Source organism: Condylura cristata, unplaced genomic scaffold (assembly GCF_000260355.1).
Source record: "Condylura cristata isolate star-nosed mole 26May11 unplaced genomic scaffold, ConCri1.0 scaffold00009, whole genome shotgun sequence".
Classification (NCBI taxonomy): Eukaryota; Metazoa; Chordata; class Mammalia; order Eulipotyphla; family Talpidae; genus Condylura; species Condylura cristata.
Genome location: NW_004567110.1, coordinates 36,111,810 through 36,128,410, shown reverse-complemented (window position 1 = coordinate 36,128,410; position 16,601 = coordinate 36,111,810). Strand labels below are relative to the sequence as shown.

The 16,601-nt window shown below is 41.7% G+C and overlaps 1 protein-coding gene across 1 annotated transcript in view; it reads right to left on the bottom strand.

Moving 5' to 3' along the window:
- Positions 1-16,601, bottom strand: part of LOC101623942 (chromosome unknown open reading frame, human C8orf59) — a 159,857-nt gene that overhangs the window by 46,999 nt on the left and 96,257 nt on the right. The window lies entirely within an intron of this gene.

Here is a 16,601-nt window from a genome sequence, read left to right as displayed (position 1 = left end):
AGAAATGTTCATAGATTATTATAGAAACTCTTGAATATGTTTGTCACTGACTTCAGATGAACCTAACACAGAATTAAGTTTCTTGTGTAGCTATAACTAGAAAAATGTTATACAAAGAATTGTTTACTAACAGAAACTTCTGGAAATAATTACCTTCATGGATGTCATTTTAGTTCTGATATGCTTTTATCACAAAAAGTTGGAGATAGAGTCTTTCTTTGTTTTCCAAGCACAAATATATAATTAAATGCCATTGACAATAAAAAAAGCATCAGGTTCCAATAAGAAAACAAAAGCCATTCAACATTATTAGAAGTTGGTTATGCAAGTTGTGGAGGATGTTGAAAACCAAAATGAAACAGTAAGGCAATCAAGAGATCAGCAAGAGTAGGAAGTTTGCTCCATTCTTAGGAGAGGCAATATTCCTGGGCCCCAGGAGCCATAGACACCCAGCTGAAGTTGAAACTAGTATTAGCTTAATCATCAGAATCGGGCCCTTCCTGGTGGCGCAATTGGTTAAAAGCACCGCACTAGGAAGCTAGCTGCAGCCGCTTCAGCAAGAGTTCAATGCTGCCCCGGGATGTGACTCACTTGGCGCAGCAGACCTCTCCTGATCTGCCCGCTGCTCCCCTCAGCAGTGCACTTAGTCAGTCAGCCTGTTCTGCTCCCCACTCTATCTCCGGTGAATCTGCTCACCACCCCTGCACTTCTGGCCTGTAACCCAGGTCTGTATGCATAGATAAAATCTTAAAAAATTTTTTTCCAAGTGAGATAATAATAATAACAATAATTATAATAATAGAATTTTGTTGACTGTACCTCCCATTATTATCTCCAGAGTATGGGTAATATTGCCAAGAGACTGAAAACACTTGATCTGTTGGTTAATATTTTCTTACCATGGGATTGTGTTGGGATAAACTCTGTTAATATGTACTTCATATTAATAGCTCTCCAGTCTTCTGTGACAGATCAGTATTCTCCCATCCCTTCTTTAGACCTGTCAACACATTCACTGAAGTACGATTTCAAATGCAATGGCCACAGTGCTCTTTAAGAAGCGCTTTCATGTATCTGTTCTTATTCATAATGCAGAGATTATAAAATCCCATTCTTAGAGTTATTAGTGGATCTATAATGTTTAATAGATATTTCATTATTATTATTGATGAGGGGAGTTCCAATATAGCCCCCAAGGATATACAATGTTATTTTTAAATATATCTATTCAGAGGATTTTAAAAAAAAGTAAATGAGACAGCATTGCTAAAAAAATTCACTGTATCTTGTTTGTTCCTTTCATATTGTTTTATTTTCAAGGGAATTTTATTGTAGGGAAACTTAAGTTTTTGATACAAGTAAACAGACTGTTTTCTCAGCCAGTTGGGGTGAGAAGCAAGCAGATAAAATGAGGGCTACAGGTGGGAGGCTGTGGTAGTGATAAATTTGAGTTAAGCAAATCACAAATCTGTAACTAAGCAAAGTTTCTGCAGGTATGAAGACTTCTGGTCTGTCATGTACCTGACAGTGCTTTTCTCTTGTCACAGGGACTATGCTGTGTTGGGTTCCTCCATCTGTCAGTTGGATATCTGAGATAAAGTAGTGAAATAATAATCCCTAAATCCAGTTATCCTTCTACTTTGTCATACCAATTATATCATGGAGTTGATATAGTTTCTGTGTTTTTTCCCTTTTGAAATTGGAGCCTGGACAAATACAAACATTAAGTGCTTGGTCTTTAAACAGTGAAAACTCCTATTGTACTTTATCTGAGTTTGCTCACAGCACAAGAGCATGAAATGGGAGCTCCAATTTATGTTTACTGATAGAATTCTATTACCAGAAAGAAAGGGCAAATTTGAATTTCCAACCAATATTAAGCAAGAGAGGAAGCAGAGAACCATTTATTATTATTATTATTATGTTTATTATTATAAAGCTATATCACATTTATATTCAAGCAAAAAGTATTTTCCATATGTAATGAAAATGTACCCTTGCAAAAAAATTAGTAAGACTGAGGTGATGAGGACATAATCCATTTAACTTTATTTATTTCTAATATCACCTTTGCCTCTCCTACTAGAAGTTAAATTTAAAGAACAGGGATTTTATTTTGAAAACCAGTTTTTCTAGCATTCCAAATAATGCTTGGCATATGGCAGACATCACTAAACATTTTTTTAGTGAACAAATGAAAATTTTGACAAGAAAAATTATTTTACTGAAACATAATATTTATAGAAGTATCAGACAAGCGTAGAAAATGAGCACAAAGTTTTCCTTGAAGGGAGGACTCTATTCACAACATTGTTAACAGGGACTGTGATTTTGGTTCAATATTTCCATTTTGATTCAAACAATTAAACTTGTCCAGCCATAGCATCTAAATCAAGTCAGACTTGAAAGTGTATAAGGAACTGGTTAAAAAGAACCCGACAAAACAAACTAAAACAAGGCCTAGAATTATGACTACAGAATTTAGACAGCTCAAGAGGGAGGGATAGTATGAATGGGGACAAGGCGGGAAAGTGATGCAGTGATCTATGAAGATGGGTCTGGGCGCTTTGATTGTAAAAGTGGTGGTGTGGTTGTAACTGGGTGGTCCCTAGGAAAGGGAAGTACCAGGTTCCCTGCCCCACCCAGAAGAAGGATGGAGCTGAGCAGGGAAAAGGAAAGAAGAGAAGGAGGAAGATAAGAAGGAAGCAGGATGGAGAGCCAGAAGCAGACCTGAGGAAGCCACATGGAACAAAGGGAGACATATGAAGAACCCGTGCTTGTTTCTTGGCCCTGGAATGGTTGAAAGAGATGTGGGTGAGAGACCCCTGGGGAGCTTGACTATGGTAGTGTTTATATTGATTTTGATTTTGCTTTTTTCCTCCCAGACTTGTCTGGCCATTTCTGACCCTTTTCGGTGGGTCCTGGCCAGAAGGTGCTTAAGTCTTGTGGTGGGTTTTCAGGCCTTACTTTGGGCCAATCCCTTTTAGTTTGACTTTTGCCCACGAGGGAATGGGTAACTTCAGGTGTTTGATTTAGAAATTATATTCTTTGCCTTCTGTGTTGTATGCTCACTTTTCATTAAAGTATTATATGTTTTGTCTTGATGCGGCGGATGGCAGAACCTATTTAGAGCAGGCAGGTTTGGGGGTTCAGGGGTGCCCCTCTCTCCCTGCCCTGTAATATGGTGACACACATCTCCCGATGTATGAACCTGTTACCCTAAATCACATAAAGCGTTGTAAACCAACGTTGCCTAAATGAATAAATAAATAAGTAAATTCTTCTCAAAGAAATTTTTAAAAAGCTGGTTAAGAGCTTTTAACTAAATAAATTTGGTCATCTTAAAAAATGGGGAAGGACCTCCCTGGTGATGCAGTGGGTTAAAGCACAGCACTAAGAAACTAAAGCCACATCTGCATGAGTTGATTCCTGCCCGAAGTTGATCCGTGGCAAAGCAGACCTCTCCTGGCCCGCCTGCTGCTCCCCTCAGCAGTGTACTTCCTCAATCAGCCTGTTCTGCTCCCCACTCTGACTCTGTTGAATCCTCTCACTGCCCCTGCATCTCTGGCCTGTACCCCAGTTCTTTATGCATAAATAAATCTTTAAAATAAGAAAAGGGGGTAAGCCCATAAAATCAAACTACTTTTTCCTTTAATAAAACAAAAACAAAACAAAACAAAACCCACAAAACCCCTATACCCCTGCAGTAAAACCTGACAATTACCTTTATTCACAGCAATTTGCACTTAAGTCATGTTAGGAGAAATGGATAAAAGCAGGGAGGGGCCACTAACTTTGAATGTTTTGCAACAATCCAGATGATACATCTAGCCTCTGGTCTTGCCTTAGGGCTGTGAATCAGGATAAACCAGGAATTTGCTAATGCACATTTAATCACCAAAGGATTGATGATGTCTGGGCTTTATTCTTTTGTGTTCCTAAGGCTGTGTCATCAAATACAAACAAAAAGGAAGTCTTGGAAGAACAGGAGAAACGATGCACAGTTGACCAGGTTGACAAATATTACGCACATCATTTGTGTAATCTAGTCTAAATGTTTCCATGACTTGGGTTTCACTCATCTTCCACCGCTTCTCTACACCTTCGGCTAAGGGTTGTATGGATTGGGAGCCTGTAACCAAACCTAAATAGAGGACAAGAACTGGGCTGATCCGCAGTGCTAGGGACCACTTTTAAGATTGTTAAAGATATTCTCAGTTTCTCTCTGTTAGGTGACACAGCTTAGGGACTGCCACTAGAGACCCTTCTAGAAGGAATAGTAAATATTTAAGTTCTCTCTTCAAAGGCAAAATCTGGAGGCCAGCGATGAGTGTGTGCAAGTGATGTCTGTTGTCTCATCTGTTTGGTTTTTTTAAAAAGATTTATTGATTTGTGCATACAGAACTGGGATACAGGCCAGAGGTGCAGGGGCAGAGAGAGGATTCACCAGAGACAGAGCAGGGAGCAGAACATCGGAAAGTACACTGCTGATGGGGAGGAGCAAGCAGGTCAGGAGAGGTCTGCCTTGCCATGTGGATCACCTCTGGGCAGGTGGGGATCGAACTCATGCTGTGCTTTAATCAATCTGCAGCGGCACCAGGGAGGGCCCTGTCTCATCTGGTTTGGCTTTAATTTGGGAACTTTTCTCCAGCAGCTGCTGAGCTACCTCTTAACAACTCCTGAGGGGCAACATGAATATCTCATCAGATCACAAGTTCAGCCTCTTGTCTTATCTCCAAATGCACTTTTAAAATTGCACCTTTTAAGTAATATAGTTGGTCAGAGGGTATAAATTTCAAATAGAAGATGAATAGCTTTTAAAGATATAAATGGGTAGCCTGATGCTTATAGTCATCACACCATGTTTTGTACTTTAGTGTTGCTAGGATACTAGACCTTCAATGTTCCCACCACACAAAAAAGTGATAAGCATGTGGCATAACAGGTGTTAGCTAGAGCAAAAGAGGTAATCATATTGTTGCAGGGCAGGGAAAGGGGCACCACTGAACCCCAAACCTGCCTGCTCTAAATAGGTTCTGCCATCTGCCGCATCAAGACAAAACATGTAAGATTAATGAAAAGGAACTTTAATACTGTGAGTATGCAATACGGAAGACAAAGAATATAATTTCTAAATCAAACACCTGAAGTTACCCATCCCCTCATGGGCAAACACCCCAAAGGGATTGGTCCAAAGCAAGGCCTGAAAACCCACCACAAGACTTAAGCACCTTCTGGCTGGGACCCACCAAAAAGGGTCAGGAATGGCCAGACAAGTCTGGGAGGAAAAGAGCAAAATCAAAATCAAGATAAACGCTGCCATAGTCAAGCTCCCCATGGGTCTCTCGCCTACATCTCTTTCAACCAGCACAGGGCCAAGAAATAAACATGGTTTCTTCAAATGTCTTCCTTTGCTCTATGTGACTTCTTCAGGTCTCCTGGCTCTCCATTCTGCTTCCTTCTTCCTCAGATTCTTTCTCTTCTCTCCTTTTCTCTGCTCAGCTCCACCTACCTCTGGGTGGGGCAGGGAACCTGGAATTTCCCATTTTCCTAGCCACCACCCTGTTACAATATCATAATATGCAAACAAATCAATAGATGGTACATTTTTACTTTCCACAATATTATGTCAATTATGTATCAGTGAAAATAACCAACAATGAGTCACAAAATAATATTTAATTTTCAGATTGAATTTTGTGCTTCTTTGAAAGAATACCTGTAGACTTGTTAGTGCAATGATGAATATTTTTTTGTTCACAAATTATTTGCACTAGTGCTTTAATACTTTGAAAGCCTCCTAAGAACTTTTAACAATTTTCTCTTGGGGCTAAAATGATCTCAACCTATTCTCAAACTTTAAATGGGTAAGAAGCCCGGCTCGCTGGCGTGGAGCCGGGCGTGGAATGCGAGTGCCTAGTGGGCCACTTTTGGTAAGCAGAACTGGTATTGTGGGATGACCTGAATGCCAGGTTAAGGTGCCCGATGCCGATGCTCATCAGACCCCAGAAAAGGTGTTGGTTGATATAGACAGCAGGACGGTGGCTTGGAATTCGGAATCCGCTAAGGAGTGTTTTAACAACTCACCTGCCTAAAAAGAAAAAAAGCTTTTATCAGTATTCTAAAGTGTGAATCTTGCTGTCAAGTAATTGTGTAACTTGAAGACCCTTCCTCACAATTTAAATGATACTGTTATAGGGCACCCCAAATCTGTTCCAGAACAGGGGGAGAGGGACACCCCTGAAACCTCCAAATCCTGTCTGCTCTAAGTGGGCTCTGCCATCCGCCACAAGAAGACAAAACATATAAAACTTTAATGAAAAGGGACTTTAATACAGTGAGTATACAATACGGAACACAAAGAATATAACTTCTAAATCAAACACCTGAAGTTACCCATCCCCTCATGGGCAAAAGTCAACCCAAAAGGGATTGGCCCAAAGCAAGGCCTGAAAGCCCTCCACAAGCCTAAAGCATCTTCTGGCCTGGACCCATGGAAAAGGGTCAGAAATGGCCAGACAAATCTGGGAGCAAAAGAGCAAAATCTAATAAAAACACTGCCATAGTCACCTCCCTACAGGTGTCTCACCCACATCTGCCTTAACCAGTCCAGGGTCAGGAAACAAGCCCGGTTTCTTCATCACATGCTTGCTGCTCCATGTGGCTTCCTCAGGTCTCCTTCTGGCTCTCCATCCTGCTTCCTTCTTCCTCAGATTCCTTCTCTTCTCTCTTCTTTTCTCTGCTCAGCTCCACCCTCCTTCTGGGTGGAGCAGGGAACCTGGAACTTCCCCTTTTCCTAGGGACCACCCTGTTATAATACCACATTTACCACCATACCTTGTGGGACTGTTATTGGGTAGGGTGAGGGGCACCCCAGAACTCCCAAACCCTCCAGTTCTAAATAGGTTCTGGCATCTGTTGCATCAAGACAAAACATATTATAGTGCATAGAATCCTTAATGGAAAACAACAACAAAAAGACCTTTAATGGAAAGGAACTTTAATACAATTAGTGTGGAATACAGAAAAGGGGAAGGATAAAGTTTCTAAATCAAGCACCCAAAGTTATTCATCCCTTTGTGAGTAAATGTCCAGCCAAACAGGGTTAGCTCAAAGCAGGGTCACTGAGGTTTAAAAGTTTGCCACAAGTCTAAGAAACCTCTTGGTGGGGGCCCATGGTGGGGTTGGGTGGCAGCACTTCTGGGACAGAAGGAGCAAAATCAAGGGCAAGATAAAATCTGCCCTTGTTAACCTCCCTATGGGTCTCTCACCCACATCTGTTTCAAGCAGTCCAGGACCAAGAAGCAAGGACAGTTTCTTCACATGCCTCTCTGCTCCATGTGCCTCCTTCAGGTCTCCTTCTGGCTCCCCATCCTGTTTCTTTCCTTCTGCAGTCTCTTCTCCAGCTTCTTCTCCTCCCTGCTTGGCTCCACCCTCTCTCAGATGGGGCAGCGAACCTGGAAACACTTTCCCTGGGGGCCACCCTGTTATAGGACAATATTAGGGTGAGATAATATACTGAGGAAAGAAGCATGGGAATGAGATGGGAAGAATGATATTAAAGCTGTTACTGCAGTGACATACTGAATGGTCAATATTTGGGAGGAGAATATACGGTGAAAGAAAAGGTATTTTAACAGGAATTAAAGAACCCATGAGAGGAAAAATTTATGTGAACACAATCTCCCTCCAGAAAGGATAAAAAAGGAAAAAGCATTAGACTGCCGGCTCTATTCCTCTGTTAACCCCAGGGTGGTGCTGTTGTCAAAGAAAAGCTGGTTTTTCTCTTTGAGTCATTGCTTGGTCAATGGGAAGCTGGACACTGGCTTTTAAACACAATCATTCCTTCCTCCCAGCTGCTAGTGTAGGATTCCAGTACCTTCCAAAGGTGCCCTTTTCCTTCTTCCAAGTGTTCCTATGAAAATATTTCATTTGTGCTCATGAGTATGTCAAGTCAGCTTATCTTTGGTGTTCTGTGACTTCTTTTTTGCTCTTCTCTTTCTCTATTCTCTCCCCAGGTGCATGCGTCGCGCTGGGCTACCATTCCTTCTGGGAGCATTCCTGCTACCTGCTCTAGGTTTCATGTAATCCTTTGGGCATCCTGCAGATTCCCCTGGGCTCTGACTGCCCCTGCCAAGGGAGAGAAGGCTGAGGAAGTATTCACTAACAGTAAACATTTGATGTGTCTACCTCTACTGAGCACAAAATAAGGGAAGGCAATCACCTAGGAAGCGCGGTAGGGTATCATTTTCCTGGAATCAGAGCTGCTTTAATTCTGGATTACCCGGTGCAAGGCTGGGAGGGGGGCCATTATTCCATAATGCAATACTTGCTTTTTCTACAAAAAAGCATAGAGTCTCGTCTAGGAGTGTTGGTCTCCTTTTCCAAAAAGGGATGAAGTGTGTTAGGGGTCTTCAAGCAGTGCTTAGTATTCGTAGATATAAAAGACCTATTTATTATAAGTTTTCTGTCAGAGTCTTACTACAATGGACCTCTTATGGGGTAAATGAAGTTGGCCAGGCTTTTACGCTGCGGGCCACTGTCGTTTCACCCGTAGCCTTGAGTGCAGAAGGCGTGTAGGCTCACCCGCGGCCTGATGGTGGACACCTGTTGCGTGGATGCGCATGCGCGAGTGGGCACACCTTAGCCTGGAGGCTGAGGCCATATGGACGGCAGAGACGACTCCGGCAGAACAGCTCAGAGAGAACAAGTGTTGACTAGTAGAAGACGAGTGACTACTGAGAGGCAGGACCAGGACCAGAAGGCCACAGGTGAGAGAGAGCCCAAAGAAAAAGTAAAGATTTCTGGTGGGCTGGGAAGCCTGCCAGCCTGCTAGCTCCCTGCCTTGCACCGGGTTACTGGCACTACACCTCTGTATCATTTTTACTTCACTCCTTGGCTGCGACATGCCTCATTCTCGCAGAGATTCGTAGAGGTATTAGGAGGCCAACTGGTATTCTTTCTTCATTCCTCATTCAACTCCAAGTTTTCTGTGAGATCAAGACCATATCTCTAGCTCCCGTGCTCAGAGAGTTCACTAAAGACACTCTACTTGCTCACTATAACTGTCTGCCCTTGAATCCCCTCTACATTCATCTACCATAGCTTGTCTCCTCTAAGTGAAACCGTGATACCCAGTGTGGGCAGGAGGGAAAGACTGGCATGTTTCCACTGTCACCCAAGCAGTAGGAGCCATTGGAAAAAAACATGGTGGTTCCCCTCCCCCTGTTTAGGCAGCCCAGGCCAAAAGTTGCTGCCTGTGGGCAGCTCCTCCCTCAGGCACCAGCTGGATTAAAATAGGCCAATTGGTTACTTAGCATTGAAAATGGTCAAGTCAAGCAGGTATCAACAAGGGTGGGGCTAGAGGCAGGGGCAGGAACTAAAAGAGGTAAGGCAGGACGTGAGCCTTGTTGGGAGGCCCAGACTCTCAGAAAATCCCCTGAAAAAAGAAGCAGCAGCATGCAACCGCTGACCTCTGAAGAGAGAAGCTGAAGAGCTTTGCAAAGACTGGGTGGCTGTACCTACCTGCTGGCCTACTGCTGCCACTGCCTGGAAGGAGCACCAGCGCCCAGGGGCTGGAGTCTAAAGGGTTTTGTTGTTGTTGTGGGCCAACAATGAACAAAGAGCTGTTACTGCTGGTTCTGCATTACCTCCTGGTTCTTCCGCCTCCTTTACTGTCTGGCCTGATGCTGTCCTTACTGTTAGACTTTTGCGGCAGGTTGCAAGGGGTCCTGCCTGGGAGCACCTCCAGCCACGGTAAGCTGAATGTTGGCCTGCTGTTTGCCTATGTGCCACCAGCTCTAGGCCCTCGTTGGTGGGACAGCACTCTCTTGAACGAGGGATATTTTACTTGGATTTTTGGACACTGTAGATAGTAGCTAAGGTGAGATAGCCTGGCCCACTGACATCTTGATAGCTCAGTTTTCCCTGTTTAGTTAAATAAACCACATTGTTGTTGCCCAAGCCTGAGCAGTCTTGAAGTCGTGTGTGCGTGGGTGAAAGCCCACATACAGTAACTCTATTGGGCCCTGTCCTTTGATGGCTATGAGACCCCTATAGCCCTGTTTTATAAGATCATGTGAGAGTTAGCGGAAGTGAACACATTTTACTCACAAAGAAACTATGGAAGTCTGAGTAGGACAGATTAATAGGAGAGAAACAAACAAGTTTAATAACTTGTATACTTCCTGTATCCCCAGGAAAACTGAGTATTTTCAATAACATCTCATGCTGGGGTGTGGGCACCAGATATAGGGCTTTGTCAGGAAAATCACAGTAAACAAGAAAACAGCTGTTTGTAGAACCAATACAGATTTAAGTATTTGCCTTTGTTTTGGGAAAGAGTTTCTAGAACTCTTAGTTTAGTCTTCCTTTCCCTGGTACAGAGCAAGTGATAATCTTAGAGGTATCCCTTAAAAATGTAAATGTCTTGGCCCTCCCTGGTGGCGCAGCGGGTTAAAGCACAGCACTGAGAAGATAAAGCCACTTCAGCATGGGTTCGATTCCCACCTGCCCCGGAGGTGACCACATGGCTGGCAGACCTCTCCTGACCGGCCCGCTGCTCCCCTCAGCAGTGTACTTCGTAGATCTGCCTGTTCTGCTCCACATTCTGTCTCTGGTGAAGCCTCTCGCCACCCCTGCACTTCTGGCCTGTACTCCAGTTCTGTATGAATAAATAAATCTTTTAAAAAAAAAAAATGTAAATGTCTTACAGGGACAGAGAGGAGATTTCACCTACTTTGGTTTCTTCTTGGACTGGTACTGGTTAAACTTGTTTAACAAACGCATTAACAACAGTTAGATTAGTATGAGAAAAGTACTACATACATATGGAGAATTACAAATGAATTACATACATATGGAGAATTTCATGACTAAATACCAGCATAAATGAGGCAGAATAAGGGAGAATGAGAATAGGGAGTGGGGCATCAAGATTGGGGGGGGGTTCAAGTGACTTTGGCCCACTCTGGCAATATAGATGGGTTTCTTAGATAAGAGGTCATTCCTACAGACAACTCTACACCTAGATAATACCTCCAATCTTCAATATTCTTTAAAAAAAAAATAATCCTTATGCCAAAGACACATAATTTTGGGTAGCATATTCTGCTCCCCTTCAGTACCTTGCAGTTCTAGAGAAATAATGCTGTTTTCTTCTCCAAGAGAAAAGTAATTTTTTAAGATTAAGACTTTGTGGTACCTTGGGGTGCCTTCCACAACTGAAGCTCCCCATGGTCAAATATGAAATTCTTTCTGCATATTTTTATTTTTCATTTTAAAAGGAGAAATTTAGTAGGAAAAGGAGTGGAAAAAAGAAAAGCCTTCATCGTCAAAGGGAGCCAGGTTTGGGCCTAGAGCTACCTGCATATTTTTAGATTTGAGGTTCAGGTAATGACCATAAAGGAAGTACAGATTCTTATCAGAAGGAGGAGGGATAAAACATAAAGACTATGAACAAGGGCAAGTTTGTTAACTTCTTTGGGTCTCACTTTTCTAATTCACACACACACAATGATAATGTAATATACATCTTAGATGAGATGAGGCACTTAAGAGAATTGTCAAGGGACTTGGCATACTCAACTTGGCATACTCAATAAATGTTGTTTAAATGTAAACACAATCTGTCAAGGAGAGAGAAAGCAAGAACCAGCTAGTAATTCCAGGCTCCTTTCAGATTCAGACACTAGATGTCACTGCTGATATTCGATGCATTCCAGAGGAAAGTTTTAAAAGAGTGCTAAGACCTAAAAAGAGGGTGGGAGGAGATTGCTTTTTAAAAACAAAAGCCTAGAAGTACTACTTTGAGTACCATATTAAAAGTCACTCAGTCCTGGAAAAACTAAGTCTTTCATCAACAGATTTAGATATCAAATAAGCCAAAGTGGTTTGCTGATTAACAGATCGAAGTTGGCACACAAATAAACACTGATCCTGTATTTAAGAAGCTTGTTTGAGCTTCTGATGTAAGGTTGAGGCCACAACATTAACCTCAGAAATTAGCTCAACTGAGGAAATGGAGAGAGGATGCTAGCGAAGAGATGAATGAAAGAAGGAAGAAAAACAGTGAAAGATAAAACATCTTGTGTTTATATGACAGGCAACATTAATATAAAATGGGACTTTTTCTTTCCATTAAATATTTAATCAATGTAATGTGTTTAAGTATTGAAACTTTAAGTACCTTTCTGATCAGTACGTGGATAGAACACCAGATTAAGTGAAAACACACAGCCTGCAAGTTCCTAAATGCAATAGAGATACAAGAAGAATGGAGCTTCAAGTTGTGCTGATTTTATTAACCACCTTTGAGGTTTGAGAAGGAAACTATTTTTATCACGTTTATAATAAAGTCAGTTTATAAGACTTTTACAAAAGGTATTTATTTCCACTATGTAGAAACATGTTTCTAAAACAACTGATAATACCAGTTATGTGCATTTACCATGTTTCCAATTTCCTTAGTTTCTGACACTTTATAAAGTTGCACGTGCATGTGCATATATAGTGTACACATGTTCCACTCTTCTCATTTGCCATCACTTTGTGAATATTGTCTCATAAACATTTTGCTTACACTGGGACACACTTATTTTTAGTGACTACAGAAATGATGCAATCCACAGCGCCCTGTGGACTTCTCAAAGGTGGTTTGGGGCCACTGTGAACAGGAGGTGGAAGCACAAAAGGCAGGCTGGGGCCCTTGCCCCAAAGCCTGCAGTTGGAGCAGTTGCTCTTTACAAGATAATATTATGACTCAGTTTATATGCTTGGCTTAAATATCGCCTCTCACTGAAGAGAGGATCCCATTGCCGAACAAAGTGCAAATATCACTGATTACATCATAATGTACAATTCCTCTATTGTAGAACAACGCAACTCTTTTCATTGTTATAAGTATTATTGCTATGAGCATCTTTGTACATACACTATTTATTTTCCTTTTAACTGTTTCCTTACTTTAAATTTCCCAGAATTTAATAGGGTACAAAGGGCAACGACATTTAATAGCATTTTAAGCAGCCTTGCCAAGTTGCCCAGTGTAAGGCAGTTTACAAGGCCAACAGCAGTGTGAGCATGCTTGCTGTTTGCCCACTAACCCAAAGTAACCTTTAAAAATCAAAACAAGAAAAGCCAAACCTAATTCATACAACACCTAGCAACACAAATTAGTAGATTTAAATCAACGTAATTTAAAAGGTAGGCTGTACCCACCACCCCGAGTGGAGGGTAACTGGCTGAACAAGGTCGTGGGTAGAATTTCAGATCTCCGAGGTTTTGTGGTAGGTGATGGAGAGATGGTAAGAAAATAGTGTTATTCTGAGTAGGAAGTCTGATGAGGTTGAAGAATGCCAGGAGCCATAATATAAACCAAGGAGACCTGGGGTCTCCTGGAATTATGAAGGTTCATCTTAGAGGGACATAGATGTGGGGAGCTGAACATTCCCAAAAGATATCTTGCTCCAGGGAGTTATAGAAACTCCCAGTTATCAAAGCAGAATTGGGGCTGCTCATTCACAAGACCCTGGTGGGAAAATGTTAACATATTAACCTATGGAGATGGTTGCTTTAAAATGTCACTTATCAAAAACAAGGAAATAAAGGGAGAAAAAGAGCACTTGTCTCATTCCCATGCTGATATCAACTCTGCTGTTTTGCCTCTACAGGGTTAGAAAAACTCTCTAGGACATCTTGTCCTTATGAGGTTTTGATATTTGTTTTATAGCTTGGATAACACAGTGGAGAGCTGCTAGATAAATTGGGTGTAACTCCTTGCTTACAAATCCAGATTTGCATTAATTTATGCTGCATTTTATGGTGTGAATGGTAAAGGGTAATTTCTATCCCCAAACACCAGTTTACTTTTGTTGATCAAACATACTAACCCTTCGACTGGCATTTCTGCCTGCCTGCAAGCTCAGCAAGGAGGATAAGGAGTCATTGTACCATTTCTTCATGTGACATCAGCCATGATAGGATAGTGGCAGATGGTTGAAGAATGTCACACCCTGCCCTGTGATGTGAATCTTCTCATACAGCAGAGGCATTCAGTCTATGGAATCACATAGATATGAACATTGAAGTCGGAGCAAACCAGCAAAGAATGTTTTTTTTTTTTTTTTAAAGATTTATTTACTTATTCATACAGAAAGGGGTACAGGCAGAGATGCAGAGGGTGAGAGGATTCACCAGAGACAGAGTGGGGAGCAGAACAGGCAGATCGACAAAGTACACTGCTGAGGGGAGCAGTGGACGGGTCAGGAGAGGTCTGCCACGCCATGTGGATCACCTCTGGGGCAGGGGGGATCAAACTCAGCGGAAGTGGCTTTAGCTTCTTTGTGCTGTGCTTTAACCCACTGCGCCACCAGGGAGGGCCCAAATGTCTTTTTTTTACTAAGTGTATCTTAAAAGAGATGCCAGAATTTTAATTATCGAGAGTCACATGTTTGTTTGCCTCTTTCACAAAGAAACATTGATTTTAAGTTTGGCTCTATGGGATGCAGTACGGACTGGATTAATGAGACCGTAGACTATACAAACCTCATGCATCTTCCATGAGTGAACCTGGAAGCAGGGTATGCAGCCCGAGATCTGCTTGAATCTCTTTCTTGTACCTGTTGCCTCATTCAGGTGTGACCTCTCAACTCTCTTGCTTCAGTCCACATGCCTCACCTCTACACTAACAGTCTTACTGTTAAGACACAGCTTCTGGTTTCTTCCCTCACCCACCTTTAATGCGGGTTAGTGGTACTGCCAACAGCAAGGGCCAAACTTCCAAGAGTTGCTGCATTCAAAGCTGGTCCTTGGCGCAATCCTTTTCTAGCCTCATTTCCTGCCACTCCTGGCTAAGCCCCTCCGTGCTCTGGTCTTTCCAGACAACCTTGCTATTCTCTTATGACATCCTTTTCCATTCCATTTCATTCTCTATTTCTTTATTCTTGAAGGTCCAGCACAAGTGTGGTGTGGTCACATTGTTGAATCCTTCCTCACCATCTCTCTGCTGGGCAGAACTGAGCATTTTCAACTCTGCTCTGACATATTCTGTTGACAGCACTCCCTGCCTTATAATACAGCTCTTTGTGTTTGCCTCTTCCCCTCTTGGCAGACTGCAGCTCTTGGGGGGCAGGGGTGAGTCTGTTTCATGTTTTGATCCCCAGAACTAACAGTGTCAGACACAGAAAAGGTTCTTGTTCAAACTTTTTGAAAAGTTCATGTATTTACAAATAGCTTATCATCATTGGTGAATTAATAAAAAAAATTATTATCTATACGTTCAACCATCCTTTACTGAGTTTCTACTATATGTCAGGCATTGTGAGAAGCACTGATAGAAGATAAATAAAACTTTACTCCCAAACTGAAGGGGGCCCCAGTCTTATAAGGGAGGTAACCATATAAACCTGAATCATAGCACTTATTTATTTCGTGAAACAGAGAAATGTTCTTAAATTTGGACTTTTCCTCCATGAAATTAGGATGGAGAGTGGCATTTTCAGAGTATGAATAGCAAAAAAATACATAAATTATGCCTAATTTCTGATCTGCACTGGTCAGAAAAGATATTTATGAGTAATTACATATGAGGGCATGATCCTGGATATTTTCACTGGTTGTTCTAGGGATTTAGAGTCTCCCTAGTATATCACTGGCAGCCACCTCTATGGGGATCTGTCTGCCAGGGAGAAGAGCAGAAGAGCTAGAAATACAAAAGCTGTCTCCTTTATTGGTAGAACCCTGTTGAGACTACTGTTTCAGGAATCCATAGTGCTAGCCACAAAATAATATTTTTACAAACATCCTTTGTCTTCTTCTTGTAAAGTAAGAAGATAAAGCAGAGTTTAAGTCTGCTTGATTTCAGAGCAAGCCTATCTCATAGGCTTGGCATGAGGGTTTGCTGTAACCTTTCTAGAATTTAGCTAAGAAAGACAAGGAGTCCCAGTTACTAATGAACCATAACAGGTACAGGGGCAACTTGAGAGAGTCAATTGGCATTTGTAAAGGTCATGGGTTACTATAAAGGGACTTGTGTGGAGACCACTATCATTCTTCTATTATATAAGGAGGAAAATCCAAATGCATAGACTGGGTCACAGGTAGTAAGGATATCAAGGGGGAAGGTATTGGAGTCCTTACTACCTAACAGGAAGACATCCAATCAAACAGCCAGAGAAAATAGAATGACCCCAATAAATGGCATACTACTTTACAAGTCAAATGTTCTCCTAGCAATGGTTCAGCTAACCCGTGTGGATATGAACTGATGTTCTAGAATAGCATGAAACACCAAGACATTTGATAATTTTCTTGTGTTCTTTTTTTTCCTTATTTCTTAGAAGTGAGCTTTCTTTTTAAAAGATTTTGAATGATTATCACGTTACAACCCGTACTGAGAGCTGTGTGTTCTGCAAGATAAAAATCAGATGACCTTACATATAAGTGATTTACATGCTTATGTTTGTTTTATGTTTTGAATTTTGAGGGGCTACTACACTGTCTTTGCACAGTGGCTACACCATTTTATATTCCCACTAGCAATATAAAGGGGTTCCAACTTCTCCATGTCCTAACAAGTACTATTCTGGTAGGTGTGATCTGTT